The sequence below is a fragment of the Budorcas taxicolor genome, chromosome 15 (assembly GCF_023091745.1).
Source record: "Budorcas taxicolor isolate Tak-1 chromosome 15, Takin1.1, whole genome shotgun sequence".
NCBI lineage: Eukaryota > Metazoa > Chordata > Mammalia > Artiodactyla > Bovidae > Budorcas > Budorcas taxicolor.
In genome coordinates this window covers 40,032,447-40,051,614 of record NC_068924.1, presented here as the reverse complement: position 1 = coordinate 40,051,614, position 19,168 = coordinate 40,032,447, and the positions used below count along the sequence as shown (strand labels likewise).

The window sequence follows — 19,168 nt, the reverse complement described above, 5'->3', positions numbered from 1 at the left end:
TCTCGTGTCAGCCCCATTAGAGAAATACCCTCATGCTCCTCACTTACTAACGAGGAAATTAAGGTGCAGAGGGGTTCACTGACATCTCCAGATTCCACAGCTAGGAGTGGGAGGGGGAGTTCGTATCCAGTCAGGTTGCCATCAGGTCCAGCTCTGAAGCATAATGGTGAGCTGCCTGCTTCCTAAAAAGCCCTATCCGCCCTCCCTGTCCTCCTCACCCTCCTGCCCCTCCCTCTCTGTGCCTTCTTGTCTTCACTCCCCTCTGCCCTTCCCCCATCCTCCACTGCACAGTTAGAATTGCATTTCAGAGCATCAGAATCATTTACTTCCTCAATCTCAGGTTCCAGAGCCCTCCTATTTTAGCAATCTAAAGTCTGTTTCCTTAGAGTCTCAGACCCAACTTCCCCTTCTTGGTCCCTCCCAAGTTCCAGAGGAAATGATTGCTTTTCCTCCACAGTTCCTTCCTGTGTCCCCTGTGGTCAGTACCCATTCAGTCACTGCCATGGGAATTAGGTTAGTCCCTCTCCTATAGATGCTTCCTCTCTCTTCTTGAAGGTGAAGAGCTCAGCGAGGCTGATTGGAGCTTTTAGCCAGTGGGGCTTTAATGCCAACAGAATGGTAGATCCCACTGCCTGCCCCGCAGCCCCAAGGGCTTTCATCCGCTGACTTGGAATTAGGGTCACCACAGAGCAGTAGTGCCTGCAGTGACTGGACCTTTAACCTCAGTCACCTCCCACACGAGTCCTCTGGAGAATTCTCTCAGCCCTCTCTCCTCACAGACCTGTCCTCCGGAGTATTCCCTCAGCCCTCTCTCCTCACACACCTGTCCTCTAGAATAGTCCCTCAGCCTTCACTCCTCACACACGAGTCCTCTAGAATATTCCCTCAGCCTTCACTCCTCACACACGAGTCCTCTAGAATATTCCCTCAGCCTTCACTCCTCACACATGAGTCCTCTAGAATATTCCCTCAGCCTTCACTCCTCACACACCTATCCTCCAGAGTATTCCATTAGCCCTCTCCTCAGACCTATCCTCCAGAGTATTCCCTCAGGCCTCTCTCCTCACAGACCTATCCTCCAGAGTATTCCCTCAGCCCTCTCTCCTCACACACTGGTCCTCTAGAATATTCCCTCAGCCTTCACTCCTCACACACCTATCCTCCAGAGTATTCCATTAGCCCTCTCTCCTCAGACCTATCCTCCAGAGTATTCCCTCAGGCCTCTCTCCTCACAGACCTATCCTCCAGAGTATTCCCTTAGCCCTCTCTCCTCAGACCTATCCTCCAGAGTATTCCCTTAGCCCTCTCTCCTCAGACCTATCCTCCAGAGTATTCCCTCAGGCCTCTCTCCTCACACACGAGTCCTCTAGAATATTTCCTCAGCCCTCGCTCCTCACACATTTGTCCTCTGGAGTATTCTCTCAGCCCTCTCTCCTTGCGCACATGTCTTCCAGAATGCCTTTTTGTTTCGTGGGCCTTTCACGTAGACTCACCTCTTTTTCTTTGTGTAGAGATCCTCTGTCTTGCTGTCCTAGTACAAGTTCATTCCTTTAAAAGATAAAAGCTAGGCATAGGGATGTGTGTACTCTGCCCCCTGTAAGAAAGAATACATATTTCTGTTTGCGTGTATGTACATAGACGCCATCAGTAATGAGATACAAGCCTCTGATAACCATAGTTACTGGTTTCAGAACAGGGACAGACTGGGTTGATGTGACGGGAGTAGGAGGGGCACATTTCCTGGATACATCTGTACTCTTTGAACCCAGTGAAGTGTTTGCCATTCAAAATTTTAAAAAGCATAGATAATCTGGGAGTCCTGATTGGCGAGCTGTAGATAGAGGATGATAGCTGGTTGAGTTGGCATGCTGCCTTCTGCTCCCAGGTGTGCCTGCTTCCTTAGGTGTGATCGGGCTGGTCACAGCTCACTAACTCACAGCGAGGACACCAGGAGACCCTTCCCTGGATACGGCATGGGTCCAGCACAGAGAGATTCTGCAGCACAGAGGGCCCCCTCCATTCCTCCCTGATTCTCATCTCTCCAAGCTCAGAAGTAGATTGAGATTTTTCTGCCTTTTGTTCTAATCTCAGTTTACATTTTTCTGCCTTTTGTTCTAATCTCGGTTTACTTAGAGCTGGTACTCAGAAGGTGCACCTGGGCCTCGAGTGTTGGTTTTCTGCGGTAAGTCACCTAAAACATCATGTTTTATTTATTTATTTTCAAAATTTATTTTACTATGTATTTTTTGTTTTGTTTTCTTCTCTGTTATTTGAAGAAGTTGAAACACTTTGAATGTCTGGGTCTGCCTGGAACAACTATATCCTTTCCTTTTCCAGATCTGTGGGACTTAACATATCATTTCTTTCCTGGACATCCTCATCTGCCTAGTGCATGGGTGTGTGTGATTAGAAAGTGTCTGATACCCTTTGAGAACACAAGCGGATGACTGGGTTTGCAGATAACCAAGGTCAAAGCAGGCCCTGAAGAAAGAAATCAGGGCATTGGGAGAAGCTAGTCCAGGTACCTGTAATTGAGGAAGTGACCTGATGGGGACAGTGACTTGCTGATGTTGGGCAGTTAATTCAAAAGCATACATATAGCACCTACTCTGTGCCCCAGGCCCTGTGCCATGTGGATGACAATATGCTTAAGGCCCAGCCTCTCCTCCCAAAGCCTTCACAGTATTCTTGGGAAAACAAGACACACATGTTTTGTTCTGTGTTTTAAATGAACAGATTTTGGTGACAGTTCAGCTCAGTCATAGCAGGCAAGTGACAAAGTAGTTCATGACTAATTTCCGTGTGACTGGTGGAAACAGCAGTGGGTGTGGGGGAGTGTTTTCTGGAGGCTGGAGAGGGCCTGGAAAGCTTCCTGGAGGAGGTGGATGCAGAGGCGGCTGCATTTGGTATTATCTTCAAGAGTAGGTAATGTACAGATGGATAGTGGGAGGAAGATGAGAGCATCTCTAGTGGTGTCCAGGAGGGGAATCGCCTGGCTTGAAGGTGGGACTCAGAGATGAGGCTGGCAGAGGAGTTTAGTATGGATGCTGACTGCTTTCAGTATGATGGATAGAGAGAAGGTGTGCGTGCGTGTAAAAGTTCAGAAAAGGAATGGGATGATGAGGGCCCAGGGTCTTACAGGGAACTCTTGTAAATCCTGGGAAGACTTTGGCCTTTAGACATTTTAATCGAGGCATCTCTCGTGTGTCTTCCAGAAATGTTCTCAGGAGCAAAGAGGAGTCCAGAAACATTAGCCATACCCCCACCATTGTTTTGTTTGGACACTTGCTTCTTAGAGGCATTTTAAATGTTTATTCATTCAGCAGCTATTTATGAGTTCTTCTTATTATTTAGTTGCTAAGTCATGTCCAACTCTTCGCAATGCCAGGGACTGTAGCCCACCAGGCTCCTCTGTCCCTGGGATTTTCCATGCTAGAATACTGGAGTGGGTTGCCATCCCCTCTTCCAGGAGATCTTCCCAACCCAGGGTCAAACTCATGTCTCTTGTGTTGGTAGGCAGATTCTTTACCACTAGCCACCAGGGAAGCGCTTATGAGTTCTTACTCTGTGCCAGAAATAGTTCTAGGTGCTGCAGTTACAGCAGGGAAAAATAAAGAAGGTAAAATCCCTTGCCATATGGGACTTCTATTCTAGGAGGGAAAGAGAGACAATAAAGACTTAAAATGTGTGAGGCCAGGTGATGAGAGGTGGTTGAAGAACACCAAAGCAAGCAGGAAGCGAGGGCGTTTTGGGTGCAGGTGGAGGGAAGTAGTCGGGAGTGCTGTAAGTTTAAATAGAGTGGTCAGGAAAAGCCTTGCTGACTCGCCGTGTTCTGGGATTTATAAGCCAGCAAGTGAGAAGTCTGGGGCCAAAGAGAAGGAGACTACTCCAGACAGATCTTGTTGGGACCCTGAGGCCTTTATTGATCCTCTTCAACCCACTGGGGTCTTCGGTTCTAGGTGGCAGGGAGCCTTACAGTGTTCTTGATTAGTGGAGTAAACGGGAAGATGTCCCCAGTGGTTTTGTAGAGGACAGGATATAGGGGACTGAGGCAGAGAGGCTGGTTGAGAGGCTGAGATTCCAGAAGAGGACCAGGGCCTAAAACAGCCCATTGATTTGACGTTTCCTGCCTGGGAGTGGTGGGGCAGAGCTAGGGAGCAAGCCATGGCAGTGGGGTGAGGGTGAGAGTGGGCACTGGCAGAAGAGGGTGATGACAGGGCTCAGGTTGGGGGGGGTGACGCCAACCCGCGAAGCTCTTAGAATGTGAGGCTTACACATTCTTGCTGTGACTTTTCTTCCTTTATTTTAGTATAGTAGAATGTTAAGAATCCTTTGGGCAAGTTATTTAACCTCTTTGTGCCTCAAGCTCCATGTCTATAAAGCAGTACCTGGCATATAGGAAGTCTGTATATTACAGTCTGTTTCTCTCTCCCCATGTATGAGTAAAATTAATGTGTTGGACATATTCTTTCTGTTGTCCTAAAGCAACACCAATTGAAGAAAGCGATGCTTTTCAGGATTAAATGAGAGAATGCCAGTAACGGATTTAACTTAGTGACAGGTGAATACTAGTTAAAAGTGCTACTGTTACCACCAAATATGGTGGGGAAGAAATGATTTGCCAACGGAAATCCTTTGTTAAGTCGTCTGATTCATCCCAACGTATTAAGCCTATGGTGTGCCAGGTGCTATACTAGGCATGTTCCTCCTTTCTTCTTCACGACTGCCTGAAATGAGAACTGTTAACCACATCTTACTGATGAAGAAGCTGAGGTCCAGAGAGGCTTAGATTTGCCTGAGGTCACACAGCCGAGTAAGAGGCAGAGCCTGAACTCTCAAATTTTTCCCCCTCTGACTGCCTTTTACAATCAGCACAAATTACTTCATAAATGAGCCGTTATGTAAATGTACATTGACATACAGTTTCTTACATCAATCTCCCTTGGTATTTGGTGCCCACATGGAGTCTTGGGGAGTACAGAGCTCTGGCCAACTTCCTGAACAGATCAGGGCAGCATCAGAGTGGAGGCCCTGGCCCAGCAGTCAGAGCTGCCCAGGAGCAGGAGAGGCCATGAGTGAGTCGGTGCCCTCCCTCAATGACTCATCCCTGCAGGCCTTATCAGAGCCTTTCAGCTGCAGAGAGTCTCTGAGATCTGTCTAGGTTGACTACGCCCCTTATGTGCTAGAGGAGCAGTCTGATGGGTTCAGATTCCAGTTCCACCATTTACCAGTTGCATGAGGCCAAGAAAGAAGTGAATTGCTTTGTGCTTCAGTTTTATCATCTGTGAACCAGTTCATAGGCTTCTTATGAGAAATAAATGAGGTGGGCCATGTAAGTACTTAGAGGTGCCTGGCCCATAGCAAGCACTCACAAAGAAAATATTATGCTAATAATTATTATAATATTATTTTTAAAAGCCTCCAAAACTCTGAGACCAGAATGAAATGTCCCATCCTCTCCACACAATCCGTCCAGTAACATGTGTTTGCTTTGCCTTATTGTACAAATGTGTTTGGAGCTTTCCCCTCACCAGACAGTGAGTGCGTGAGACCAGGAAATAGGTCTCAATTGATGGTTTTGACATCCCTGAAGACATGTGCCTTGTCTAGAAGGTTTGCCAAATAGAATGGATTCCCAGTTTCCTGTTTCCCTCGCAGTCGAGTATTTTACTTGAAGCCCCTGCCTGCCAAGACTGTGGGAAATGTCTGCCATTTCTAAGGGCACTTTACAGTTTGCTCAGTCTTCAGTCGTCCTTGTATGGTCATTGGTTATTGTCTCCATTTAATAGATAAGGAGACCGTGACTCCTCAGGGTTAAAGTAATTTACCCACAGACTGGCTGGTGGAAGATAATGACACAAGTGCCCCTGCCCATCCCAGGTGCCCCCATCTGGAGACTCAGGAATTGACCATTCCCACAAAGCCCCTTCCTCATTTCCCCTTTGTGCCTCTCTGGAGAAGGGTGGGGTGGGGACTGTGACTAACACACCTTTCTACAGTTTTATCCTCTCCCTCCTCCAGGTCCTGTTATTTCTAAAAAAGCACATGATGATGGCTTGTGCTAAACCAATGATCAGAGTTGCTTAAATCATCGCAGCCCTGTTCTACCTTTTCTGTGGGTCCAAGGCCTGGGCTGGGCTTGATCAGGAGCTGAGACAGTGGGAGGGCATTGTAGCTTTCAGCATTTGGAGCAGTGCCTGAGGACAGACACTGAGCTCAGTGCCCAGGCTGGGGGGTCTAGGGGTTAGGGGGGGAACCTGTACTCAGAAGTGGAGGAGGCTGGCATCATGGCTTGGCCCAGGCAGAAGAGCAGGCACTAGGTGTGGAGTTCAGAACGATGTCCAGGGTGCACAGGGCTGCTGGGGGCCGAAGCAGACACTCCTGGAGGCGAGAGGCACTTCCTTTCCAGGAGGTGAACAGGCAAATGGTCTTTTCAGCTAGTTCAGTTCAATCGCTCAGTCATGTCTGACTCTTTGCAACCCCATGAATTGCAGCATGCCAGGCCTCCCTGTCCATCACCAACTCCCGGAGTTCACTCAAACTCGCGTCCATCGAGTCAGTGATGCTATCCAGCCATCTCATCCTCAGTCATCCCCTTCTCCTGCCCCCAATCCCTCCCAGCATCAGACTCTTTTCCAATGAGTCAACTCTTCACATGAGGTGGCCAAAGTACTGGAGTTTCAGCTTCAGCATCATTCCCTCCAAAGAAATCCCAGGGCTGATCTCCTTGCAGTCCAAGGGACTCTCAAGAGTCTTCTCCAATACCACAGTTCAAAAACATCAATTCTTCGGCGCTCAGCTTTCTTCACAGTCCAACTCTCACATCCATACATGGCTACCGGAAAAACCATAGCCTTGACTAGATGGACCTTAGTTAGCAAAGTAATGTCTCTGCTTTTGAATATGCTATCTAGGTTGGTCATAACTTTTCTTCCAAGGAGCAAGCGTCTTTTAATTTCATGGCTGCAGTCACCATCTACAGTGATTTTGGAGCCCCCCAAAAATAAAGTCTGACACTGTTTCCACTGTTTCCCCATCTATTTGCCATGAAGTAATGGGACCAGATGCCATGATCTTCATTTTCTGAATGTTGAGCTTTAAGCCAACTTTTTCACTCTCCACTTTCACTTTCATCAAGAGGCTTTTTAGCTCCTCTTCACTTTCTGCCGTAAGGGTGGTGTCATCTGCATATCTGAGGTTATTGATATTTTTCCCGGCAATCTTGATTCCAGCTTGTGCTTCTTCCAGCCCAGCATTTCTCATGATGTACTCGCTAAGGTGAACCTAAATCCTGGGCTCCACGATGGACTATAATCCAGACTTACCCAACTGTAGGGTTGTTCCTTAAGAAGAAGAATTTACCATTTGGTCCAGGTTATTGAGAAAGTACCTACCATGTCCTGGGAATACAAAGTCCAGTGAGATAGGGACTCTGCTGTGAAGAGTTATCTGCTACAGCTTGGGACCTGTGCCGCCTTCTCCTTCCTGGGAACCTTAAATGTCAGGGTGGTGGTGATGATACATAGGTGCTTATGCAATGTTCAGATTCCCAGTGTCTTGGAGCTTGGGCTAGACTCTGGATCTGGCAGGTCGTCACAGCAGCATAGGCTGGGAGTTGGCAAAAACGCCTGATCCTCCAACTGGGTTTTAAGCCTGCTTTGGGGAAAGAGGGGTTATTGGGCCTTTACAATCATGGTTTTTTTTATTCCCTCCATGATTATTGTGTGACCAAAGGAACAGTCACAGGAGTGCCTCTGGAATGTGGGTGAGAAAAATCCCAGAAAGAACGACCACCAAGATAATGGCTCAGGTGCCCATCCCTTGCTCAAAGCAGTTTCTCTTTCTCCAACTTGGTCCAACTCTGCCACCTCTCTGCCTACCTGCCTGGCTCATCCCTGCCTCCAGCTCTGCTTTCATGGTCTGCAGTGCTTTCCTTTACTTCTTGGTCTTTCTCCAGCCTCACCCTTCAAGGCTAAGATTTAGCCCTGCCTACTTCAGAAAGGTTTCCTAAACTCAGCCAAAACTCCCCCTCTTTTTTCCATATGCCTCCAGGGTGGAGAGCCAGCAGCCCCCAGTTTGGCATTTACATGTTATGTAATGTGTTTTGAGCACTTGTCAACAGGCAGCAGAGCAGAGACTGGGACTTCGAAGTCTGGTGGGTCTGGGTGTGTGTTCTGGCTATGATTCTTATGAACTGTGTCATCTGGGGTAGATGCTTTGATTTCGCTGAGTCTAAGTTTCCTCATCTGAACTTGAGGATGTGCCTGTCTCACAGCAAGTTGTAAGGATCTGGTGAAATAATCCACACAGAGCACTTAGCACACGATTCCTGGCTCATAGTAAACGGCTGATACATGGCAGCCTTTGTTAACTATTTGACATATATTATTTAATCTACACCCTAGCTTTATAAGGTAGACGGCATTGCCCCAAGGTCTCGGGATATGCATGCAGTGAGGCTCACTTCCAAGCCCAAGTGCCAGCTGTCCCTGAGGTAGCACTCTTTCTTCTGCTGCCTCTGCTTCCCAAGTTCAGACCCCTAGTCCCCATGCTTTTTGGTATTTTTCACAGTCTTAGCCAGAAAACTTAGCAAATGTTTATTAAATGATTCTTCCTGGCTGATTTGATGGGAACCAGGAGGGCAGGAAATAGGACCCACTCAAGCGTTCCATCCCCTTTCAGATGTCTAGCTGATCCAGCTTGTCTACAGGTCCCTGCCAGTATACTGCATACCATTCCAATACCAGGCAGGGCATGGTGCCTTATTGCACCCAGTCAGGGAGGAGGGAAACCAATTCATCCCTTGAGGGCAAATCAGTCCACTCCTTATAATTAATGTATTTATTTTTAAATAGCAGAAAATAAACTTTGAAAAGAACAAGAAAAGTAAGGGAAATACATGCCTGGATAATCCCCCATGACTGGGCAGCCACTGCCTAAACCCAGCTGCTGGAAAGCAAACAGAAAAGCCGGGAGCTGGCAAGCAAGCTCTGGGTGGCCTGTGGCATTGTGAAGTGTGTGTCCTGTGAGGGTCAATGGGTGAGGGCCCTCAGGAATGGCTTACTGAACTACGCAATACCCGTGGGTGCAACTGGGGCCCTGACAAGGCTGCTGCTCTTCTTGACATTATTGTAGTCAGGATGGTTTTCACATCATCTTAGATCATGGTTTTCAGTTTTTCTCCAGCAAACTTTGGAAGCTGCCACTTCCTTCTCCTTTGGTACCAGCTGATGTTTGTGTCTGCATAGTCCTCATGCCAACTGGTTATTTAGTTTACGTCTGTGTAGACCTTGGCATTGAGCTCCCAGAGACCTGTGGAAGAAGATTGCTATGCATGCTGGTTTATGTGTCCACTCCACGGCTAACGCTGCAGGAGGTGATGGAGGTGACCCGTGCGTTTTGATTCTTTGTTTTTGCTACCAGGCCGGGGTTTGGTTTTTGCTTTGGTTTCTCTAAAACTCTTTATGTGGAGGTGGAGCATCTTTCCCTGGAGGGAGCTAAGAGGGTGCTGTTAGAAGGCCTGGAGGTACAGAAATAGATTCCCTTTGGGTGCTGGCCCAGGAGGTGGCAAGAACATGAGACAAAGTCTTTACTAATAGTGTTCAGCCCATGCTGTGTGTCAGGCACTGTAGCTGTACCTGTGGACTCAGAATCTCTTGAGAAAAGTGACAGAAAAAAGCCCCCCCCCCCACCAAAAAAAAAATCTCCCTGGGATTCTGACCTGCATATCCTGTTTAAAGCCCATGGATACATGCCGTCTTGTTACCATCACTCTGGAGCTCTTGGAGACTGAAATAACTGATGCTCAGAGAAGGAAAGAGCCTATATGCTGCCTGTCTTGTCAGTGCCTGGAGGTCTGTCTCTGGGTGGGGTGGAGGCTGGTTGTAGATGGGGGGGTTGCAGTGTATCCTGTATCCCTTCGCTGGGTCTGAACACAGGTGTGAAAGGCAGCAGATGAACCTGGAGGAAGAGGAGGCCTCAGGCGTAGGGATCAGAGAGTGCTGAGGAGGCAGCATGAGGGGTACCCCACGCAGCAGGCACTAGCAGTGTGACCTCAGCCAGTTAGTTACTGATCTCTCTAAGCCTCAGCTTCCTCACCTGGAAAATGGATTGGATGAGCATCCAGATCCTAGGGCTGTGTGGAGTTTAGATGCAATCATATCCGCAAAAGTCATTTAAGGGCTCAGACAAGCTAATTTTTCTTCCCTCACTTGCCCTCTAAAAGGATTGTTTCAAGTAGCTGCCCAGATGTTTTCCTGTATCACTGTGAAGCCAGTAGAAACAAGCTGTCTCCTTTCTCTTCTTTCCTTTTCCTATTGCTCACGGCAAGTGGGACCCACATCTGAGGCTGGGTTCCCAGCCCGGGCCGCAGGGCTGGGCTATTCCTCTTTTTGGTTCCAGCATCTTCCTCTCCCAAGAAGGGTGTGGGTCCAAGGGCTGTGGGCAGCTCCTGTCACCTCAGTTTGTGGAGATGCCTTGCTGCCCATGTTTGCTTTTTCCTGGCTGCCTGGGTCTCAGTGAGAGTGTGAGTAGGATTTAGTGACGATAAAGCAGCCAATTGTTGACTGCTGCTATTAGTGGGGATTCTTTGGGTTTCAGGTGATAGGAACCCAACTTGAATGAGCTTAAGCAAAATGGAATTCACTGGAAGGTTCTAGCAGAGGTACAGAAACTCAAAGGAGGCACTGCAGAATCCAACCCCAGAGAGAAAACATGTCCAGCATCCCCTACTTTGTGTCGGCAGGCAGCTTCCAGCTGACCCCACACAGCCCTGCATGTGATCCAAGAGGGTCAGGCTTTCCCCAGGACTTTTAGATTGGATTGACCCAGTGTGGAGTGCCCGCACACACTTTATACCTAAGAATGTATAAAGAAAGATATTCTGATGAACCTGTCCTGAGTCCCATGCTTTCCTTTTAGGTTGCTGAGTAAGGGATGGGGTAGAATCTATTATTGGAGCAAAGCAAGAAGGATGCTAGAAATATTAATAATTAAGTATAAGATGAGCTTTTATTGAGTGCTTACTTTGAACCAAAAGTTATTCTAAGCTTTTCACGTATGCTGCTGCTGCTAAGTCGCTTCAGTCGTGTCCGACTCTGTGCGACCCCATAGATGGCAGCCCCCCAGGCTCCCCTGTCCCTGGGATTCTCCAGGCAAGAACCCTGGAGCGGGTTGCCATTTCCTTCTCTAATGCATGAAAGTGGAAAGTGAAAGTAAAGTCGCTCAGTCATGTCTGACCCTCAGCGACCCCATGGACTGCAGCCTACCAGGCTCCTCCATCCATGGGATTTTATAGAACTCGCTTAATCTTTACAATCAACCCTATTTTATACACCAGGAACCTGAGGCACAGAGAGTTAAAGCAATTTGCTAAGGTCACATAGCTAGCTAGTAGGAGAGCCTGGATTGAACCCAAGCAGAGAACTCCAGCGGTGCTCCTAACTGCCACCTCTGATGCAATACAACAAGATGCAGATGCCATCTCCAAGCATTTATTGTTGTTCAGTTGCAAACTCTGAACGAAACACCAGACTGTGTCCTTTATGGCATAATCTCGTTTCATCTTCTGCACAGCCTTGTGGAGTAGGTGCTAACATTATCCCCACTTTCAGATAAGAAACAAGCTCATAGAGATTATGTGACTTGCCTAGGGCCACCTGACCAAAGTGACAGAGGCGAGATGGGAATTCAGGTTTACCTGGTGCCAGGGCCTGAGCTGTGCCCACTTTGCTGGGCAGCCTTTGTGTTTAGACACTCTTCTTGCTATGTCGGGTGCCCCCCCCCCCCCCCCCCCCGGTACTTGGGGTGAAGAGCAGTTCTGACTCCACATGTGGGCCTTTGTCCTTTGGCCCCAGAAGTTGGGGTGCAGAGACCTCTGCTTGGCACACACTGCAGAGGGGCTGGCTTTGTGGTTCTGAGCTTATTTTGGTGTGTCTCACACTCACTCACACCGAAGGGTTCTTGAACGAGCCCTCAGTGCATCTAAACTCTGGATGTCTTCATTCCTCCATTCAGCAAATTTCATGGATTGCCTAGGGGGTGCCAGGCCCTGTTCCCAAGTTCTTGAGGTTCCTCAGTGGGACTCTGACTCTATGGAAGTAGGACTCCCCTGAGTCCCTCTCACATCTTTCGGGATCCATGAGGCTACTCAAGCTTGCTGGAAACCTTTCCTGCACCACCTAAGTCAGGCCCTCCTGGGGGCCTGGAGACTTCATACTTCTTTGTTTGGGATTGGCATGATGGCAAATATGAGAGTGGAGATTGTTTCCTCACTCTGATTAATGCAAAGGGAAACGTGTCAGGGAGCAAGTGTGGGCCTGAGCTCCAGTTAGCTCCACCAGGAGTCCCAAGCCGCGATGGTTGGTGCAGATTGAGACTGGGCCATCCCTCAGTTCTGCCGTCTGTGGTGTGTCTGTATTACCTGCCCCACTGGGTTGCTGGGAGGATTATCTGAAATAGCACATGCTAACCATCTGTTGTAATGCCTTCCTGTAGGTTAATCCTGCTCCCTCGTCTTAACAATCAGCTAGTTTCGTAGGTCTCTCTAACAATCAGGGCCTCTGGATGAGGGCAGGTTATAAGGGATCCTTGATGAGGAAATCACCAATTACGTCAAGTTCTTCCTTTGGCTGATGAGAAAACTGAGGCCCCTCAAGGGGAAAAAAATGGCCTTCTGATTTAGTGATGCTAAAGGGAGCTTGAAGTGTGTTTGACTGTTGGTCATATGGAGGGTACGAGGTGGCCCTTGGAGTGACTGGATCAAAGTGTGTGCACAGGCCCATGTGCCCAGGCCTGACTGGTGGTTAGCCCTTGTGGACTGGTCCCCAAATGCCCACCTCCATCCAACCATACAGACAGTCCAAGTAAAACCTCAAAGAGGCCGTGTTTCCTACTGTTGGTCTCAGCAACATCCCACAGGGGAGGGCTTCCATTCCTGGCATCAGGGGAGTTCCCTGGTTCTCAAACCTGATTTTGAGAACGGTGGAATTCTGCACCAGGGTGTCCTGCTCCTCCACCCACTATACCCAGAAACTGCAGGGGAATAGAGGAGTGGAGGCCTCCTCCCCCTGACTTCTGGCTAGAGGCGGCAGCACAGAGCCTGTAGCTCAGGCTGATAGAATGTGGCCAAAGCAGGCCAGCCTGTTTGTCAGCTGCCAGGGGCTGGAGAGGTGTGGCTTGATAATGTAGATGAAGACAAGGATGATTGCAACTTCTGCCCAGGTGGCTGCCATTGGGTGAGCGAGCCCATCACAGCTGTGCTGGGACATCTCTCACCTCAGCGTGGTGGGAGAGAGACTGAGTACCTGGTCAGCCAGGCCTGGGCTTGACAAGGGCCTTCTGCTTTCCAAGCCTCTACTGACTGTGAGGAGCCACTGAGATAAAGCATGTCTGGTCTCTAACAGTCCTCCTTCCACACATGGCCAGCGCTCGGTAAATGGTAGCTTTTCTCTCATTGATAGTCTGAGGATTTTGAACAGTGAGTCCCAAATCCCAGGCTCTAAATGCAGCCTGTACTAGAGAGAATACATATGTGTTTCTGTGGGCATTAGGCCTACCACCTTGCTGAGCAAAAGTGCCTATGTCCGTGGAGTGTGGGGATGGCCTCTTGTTGGTCTCAACTTTTACATTTTTTTTGCCCTTTTGAGGTAACCTCTTAGAAACTTGGAATTGTAAATCTTTAGAATTTTTGTAACTCTAGGCTTCATTTTCCAAGCAGGTGTAGAAGCATTTTCTGCAGAAGAAAGGGCATGTAACCAAATCACTTGGAAGCCAAAATCATAGTGTTTAGGAAACTCAGCCATGATCAGATGGTCCACTTTCATGACTTCTTAGTTTATTCAGCATTTTGGACCCTCTACCTTGGGAAATATGGCAAATTTTACATTGTTGACTTGTTACCAAGTTTTTACACCATTTCGATTCCTTTCTTCATGTCTTAATCTTAGAAATTCTGGCATTTTCTATTTCTACTGAAGCAACTAAGAAAGCATTCTTGGGAGTTTCCTCGTGGGCCAGTGGTTAAGAATCTGCCTTCCAATGCGGGAGATGTGGATTCGATTCCTAGTCGAGGAGCTGAGATCCTACATGCTGTGGGGCAACTAAACCCAAGTACCACAGCTAGAGAGCCTGTGCACTGCAACCAAGGACCAGCCCAGCCAAAATTTAAAAGAAAAAAAAAAAGGCGTGCTTTTCCAGATCCGTCTTGTTTTCTCTGCAAGCCTTTGTGTAGAGGTGTGATAAGCTTTAGGCTGCCCAGAGAGTGACAGACGAAAGATGGTCACAAAAGTGACTTAATTCCTTTCTTCACATGAAAAACTTGGAGTGCAAAGAGACAGTCACTGTCCATTTGGGACGCTCTCTGCCCCAGCTCTTGGGTGAAGTGTTGCTGCAGGACAAAATATGCAGCATGTAGGACCTTTTGGTAGGAAGAAGTTTGGAAGCTGTAATGTAGGATAATCTACTTGACATTCATTGTTGCACTTTGTTTTTAAAGGAAGATGGCCACCTGTGCATGGCTCGTCCTGGGAGGAGCTGACTTCAGTCATCACGATGCCTAAGAATCGAGTAAGTCACAGCAGTCAGTCCTTTTCTGCCTTTGAGTCACTCTTGGGGGTCTGGCTTTGCAAAGGACAGGGATGCTTGCACTCTTCTTTCAAGCCCAAGTGAATGTGACCTCCTCTGAAGAGACAAATAATGCCTGTCTTTGCCTACCATGTACAAGGCTGCACAGCCCTCTTATGCTGTCAGAGAAGGGACGGTGGCAGGTATTGAGACTGAGTTGTGTTTGGGGACATGGAAAACCTGTGTGACTCAGTGGACTTCGGGTAGATGGAATCTCTGTCCCTCTTTCCCTAAGTGATAGCAGCAGCTCAACTATCCTCACTCCACTCCCAGCTCTGATGCTGTTTCCACCTCCTGCTGGGCCAGGTCTGTGCCAAGAAAAGAATCTGGCTGGGCAGCTTCTGCAGGGAGTGACTTCAGAGCAGGGTAGACCATTTGTCCAAGAGTTGGAAATGTGATCATAGCATCTTCCCCTGCTTGGGTTCCATTCTAAGGAGAGCAGATCTGTTCACAGCTTTCTGTAGATTCAGCAGGTGCATGGAGGCTTAGTGTCCGGAAGGCTCTTTGTAGGTGAACATCAGTAATGACTTGTTTGGTGCTGTTACCCTTGTGAACTGCATAAGAGCCTCCACACTGTTCTCCTGGCTCCACTCTCTGTTCCCCTGCTCTGTCCTCTTCAAGGCTGCCTGTGACCTTCTTCGGGGATGTGTCTGCCCATCCCTCTCTCGATGGCCTTTGAGGCCACCTCTGGTCATTCTCCACACTCATTATCTGCCTCTCGTCTCTGCCCTGGCTCCTGTCCCACCATTCCTGGAACAGGTCTACACATCGGGGACACACCTTCGCTCTGAGAAGCATCCCTCACTCTCCCAAGCATAGCTGGGGCCTCCTCCTCCTCGCCACTCCTGCAGTACTTTGTTCAGACCTCAGGCGTGTCACCAGCTGAGCTGAGTTTTGTTCAGCTTCCCATCTTCCCCGTGAGCTATAGGAGCCTTGACAGCAAGGACCTGTCCTCCAACATTCCCGTCTGAGCTGGGCAGCACCAGGGCTGGGCACGTGACAAGGGGGTGATACTGTTGACTCAAGTTCAGGTCCTGAGATTTCTTCAGGGCTTGATGGCTCACAAAGCCCTATCTTCTGTCTCGTGGGGGCCTTGTAACCTGGGAGGGGTTTATTTTACAGACGTGGAGATTGAGGACTGAGCCCTCAGACTGTAGGCTGTTAAGGTCCAGGACCCACATCGCCTGTGAACTGGGCTAGTCTGGTATCTGCAAGCAAAGTTTATAATTAGAGAGAACCCAAGAGGTTATTTAGAGCAAACCCCTCATTACCCGATAGGGAAACTGAGGCCTGGTCTGAGGATATTTTCTCAAGATTACATAACCAACTACTGTCCAATGGAGAATTGGGAGGCAGGCCCTAGATTTCCAGTCTAGCTTTCTCTCCACACCCCCTTCTATGTATAGCCATCGGAGAATGTTTGGGGACCATCAATCTATATTTCAGTTCAGTTCAGTCACTCAGTCATGTCCAACTCTTTGCAACCCCATGAACTGCAGCACACCAGGCCTCCCTGTCCATCACCAACTCCTGGAGTTTACCCAAACTCATGTCCATTGAGTTGGTGATGCCATCTAACCATCTCATCCAGGAGGGTAAAGAACTTACAGGATACCCAGAGTTAGAGGGAAGGTGGTGGTGATGGTGAAGTCACTCAGTCGCTCAGTCCGACTCTTTGCAACCCCATGAACTGTAGCCTACCAGGCTTCTCTGTCCGTGGGATTTTCCAGGCAAGGGTACTGGAGTGGGTTGCTATTTTCTTCTCCAGAAGGTCTTTGTGACCCAGGAATCGAACCTGGGTTTCCTGCATTGCAGGCAGACGCTTTACCCTCTGAGAGACATGAGTAAAACTGGCCCTGCCTCCAGGAGTTTCACTGGGGTTGTGAGACCAGGGGCAGAGACAGGGGACTGAATAACCCGGTGGAGAGAGGATGGGGGATGGGTGAGACTGGAGCAGGGTGGAGGCCTCGTGGAAGGGCTGCTGGCGGGCATGGCCTAGTGGGCACTGAGGACCATGGGGGTGGATGGGGATGGTTAGGTTAGGGTTAGGGCTATTGCAGGGGAGTCCACATTGACATCCTAAGCAGCAGCATGAGGAGGGGACCAAGGGGAAAGCTGCGTTAAGTTGTTCTGGTTCTTAGTGTCTGGGCAGAGAGGTCCTCATTAGCCAGCCTGCTGTGACTTGAGAATCCCTCCTGTTTGCTGGAGAAACACAGAATGTAGAGGGGGCACACAGAAGAGGGTCAAATGAACAGTGGACAGAGAATTCCATCATTGAGATGTATATGGGAGGGAAGCGTGTGAATATCTGGCTGGCTTACTCCTACTGTGCTCAAATGAATTTTTGGTTTGTTTCTGACTAACCACACTTCCAGTTGGTCTTCACCCCCATCTCAGTTTTAGGGCTCTCCTGAAATGTTCATTTGGTTCAGGCATGATACAGGGCTAGGTAGGTCCTGCTCTTTCCAGTTTTACCCTGCCCCTTCTTGCAACTTCCTGGGCATGCAGACTGGGAGCCTGGGATTGACTGCAGGCTCCATCTCCACTGGCAGGTTGAAACATACACTTTGCCCAAATTACAGAGAATATGGTGTTTGCCAAATAGGTACCTTGGGTTATTTTCCAAAACATGACTCGGTTATAAACTTCCACAGGGAAAGGGTGCAGTGTTACATCATTATTGTTTACACCCTAGGTTTACATTATACTCCATTTCATCAGGACCATTTCATCTTTATAAAAAGGCAGGTGGATTTACTCCCACTTTGCAGATGAGGAATTTGACTTAGACAAGCTGTGACGTGCCCTGCATTAATGTAGCTGCCTATGGGCTGAACTGGGCCATAGCCCAGGCCTCCTGTTTATAAATTCCCTCATCTTTCTACTCTACTAAGCTTCAACCATATGCAAATTTCTGAAGGACAAAGGACGTAAGAGGAACTCAGTAAATATTTGTTGAATGAGTGAACTTTGGTTATTTCCTTTTTTAGGGGGTAGGTCACTCTTAACCGTAAATGGATCCTCTTTGGCAGCAAAGGAAACACTACCCTGTGAAGTATTTGAATTTCTTACCATGATAAGAAACCAGTGAGTTCTCTTCTCACCCAGCCTCACCTCCAGGAACTGGGTCACACACATTGAATAATTAATTCCTTGAGTCTTTCGCTCGGAGCTTCCTCCTCCTGATGCCAAGATGATCTGACCAGCACTGATCTGACCACCAGAGGCAGATCCTATTGTTTGTCGTCATCAACCCTCAGATGACCCATCTAATTGCTTATGGGGAATACTCTTGGCCTAATCAGGTCAGACTTCCAGTGGTTTAATTTTATTTCCTCCTGCCCTTCTTCCCCATCAACCTCCCCTAGATGGAAAGAGAGAGATCTCTGTGGGTTATCTTAAGTATTTAGGCCCACCTCTCCTTTCTCACTCTCCCTCTGGACTCCCCAGAATTTTCTGGTGAGGGCTGGAGAAAGACCAGCAGCCCGTGTCAGGGATGAGAAGGAACGCATGGGGTGGGGATGGGGGCAGTTATCAAAATATCTGCTGGGCCTGCTCTTTCCCTGAGTGACACTTGGGTCATGTTGCTTGGCGTCTGCAGAGGATCCAGCTGGCTTCATTAGAGCAACCTAATTAGATCTCGAGGTCAACAGAGTCGAGTGGAAAAAAAAGAGTGGGCTGAGGCCCAGAGACCCACGACCTGGTGCTGGTTGTTCACGGCTTAGCCACGTGGCCATGGGCCAGCTACAGAACTTCACCTGCCCTCAGATTTCTTATTAAGGAAGTGAGGGAGGTACAGAGGGTTGTGGCATCTTACAGGAGCCTTCTAGACTCCTGTGTCCCCAATGGCCACTCTGCTTGTCCTCATGATCAGCACTGACTTCTCCTACAGGTTGCCACCTCCTCTGCTTGTTTCTGTAGGCTTTTTTTTTTTTTTTTTTCCTGGACTTTGAAGCATTGCCACCTCTCCCTTGCTCCACCCTGAGATACGCCTGAGCGCAGATAAGAACTGCCTGTTGTTGCCCTAAACTCCAGCCAAGCAACCTGGAAGAAATGTCTAATCTCTCAAAAGCGTGTTGGGACCTAGGGCATACAGGTTGGTATAGGAGATAAGTGGGATTAACCTTCAGTGGAGCAAGTCAGGTCAGGTGATTAGGGCTTTTGGGGATACAAGAGATCTTGGTGCCCCAAGGCATCTGTCCAGTTGTTTGACCAAAGGGTAGTAGATGTGTTCATAAAAACATGGCTCCAAGCTTATCATCATCTTCCCTGGCCGGGGTCTGTGGTCAGAGGGGACCAGACACTCTGGAGTAGTAAAGGTGATGATGTTGGGGGAAGGCTGCTCAGGGGGAGCTAAGAGATGTCTCAGACAAACAACTAACACACAAAAAAGGCCAGTGTTGGGAGGATGGATCTGCCTCTAAGGTTGATGATCTTCGGGCATGAAAGCTGGAAAGAACCTACAGGTCATCTGATCTATTTCTCTGATTTTATGGGTGAAGAAACTGAAGCAGAGAGACATGACTTAACCAGACCCAGAAAGCAA

General features: G+C 48.5%; 1 protein-coding gene across 3 annotated transcripts in view; it reads left to right on the top strand.

Moving 5' to 3' along the window:
• Positions 1-19,168, top strand: part of MICAL2 (microtubule associated monooxygenase, calponin and LIM domain containing 2) — a 154,734-nt gene that overhangs the window by 15,289 nt on the left and 120,277 nt on the right. For all 3 annotated transcript variants that reach the window (XM_052653388.1, XM_052653387.1, XM_052653386.1), the window contains exon 2: positions 14,495-14,565. The gene's annotated coding sequence lies outside the window, so the exon portion shown is untranslated. The remainder of the gene's footprint in view (positions 1-14,494; positions 14,566-19,168) is intronic.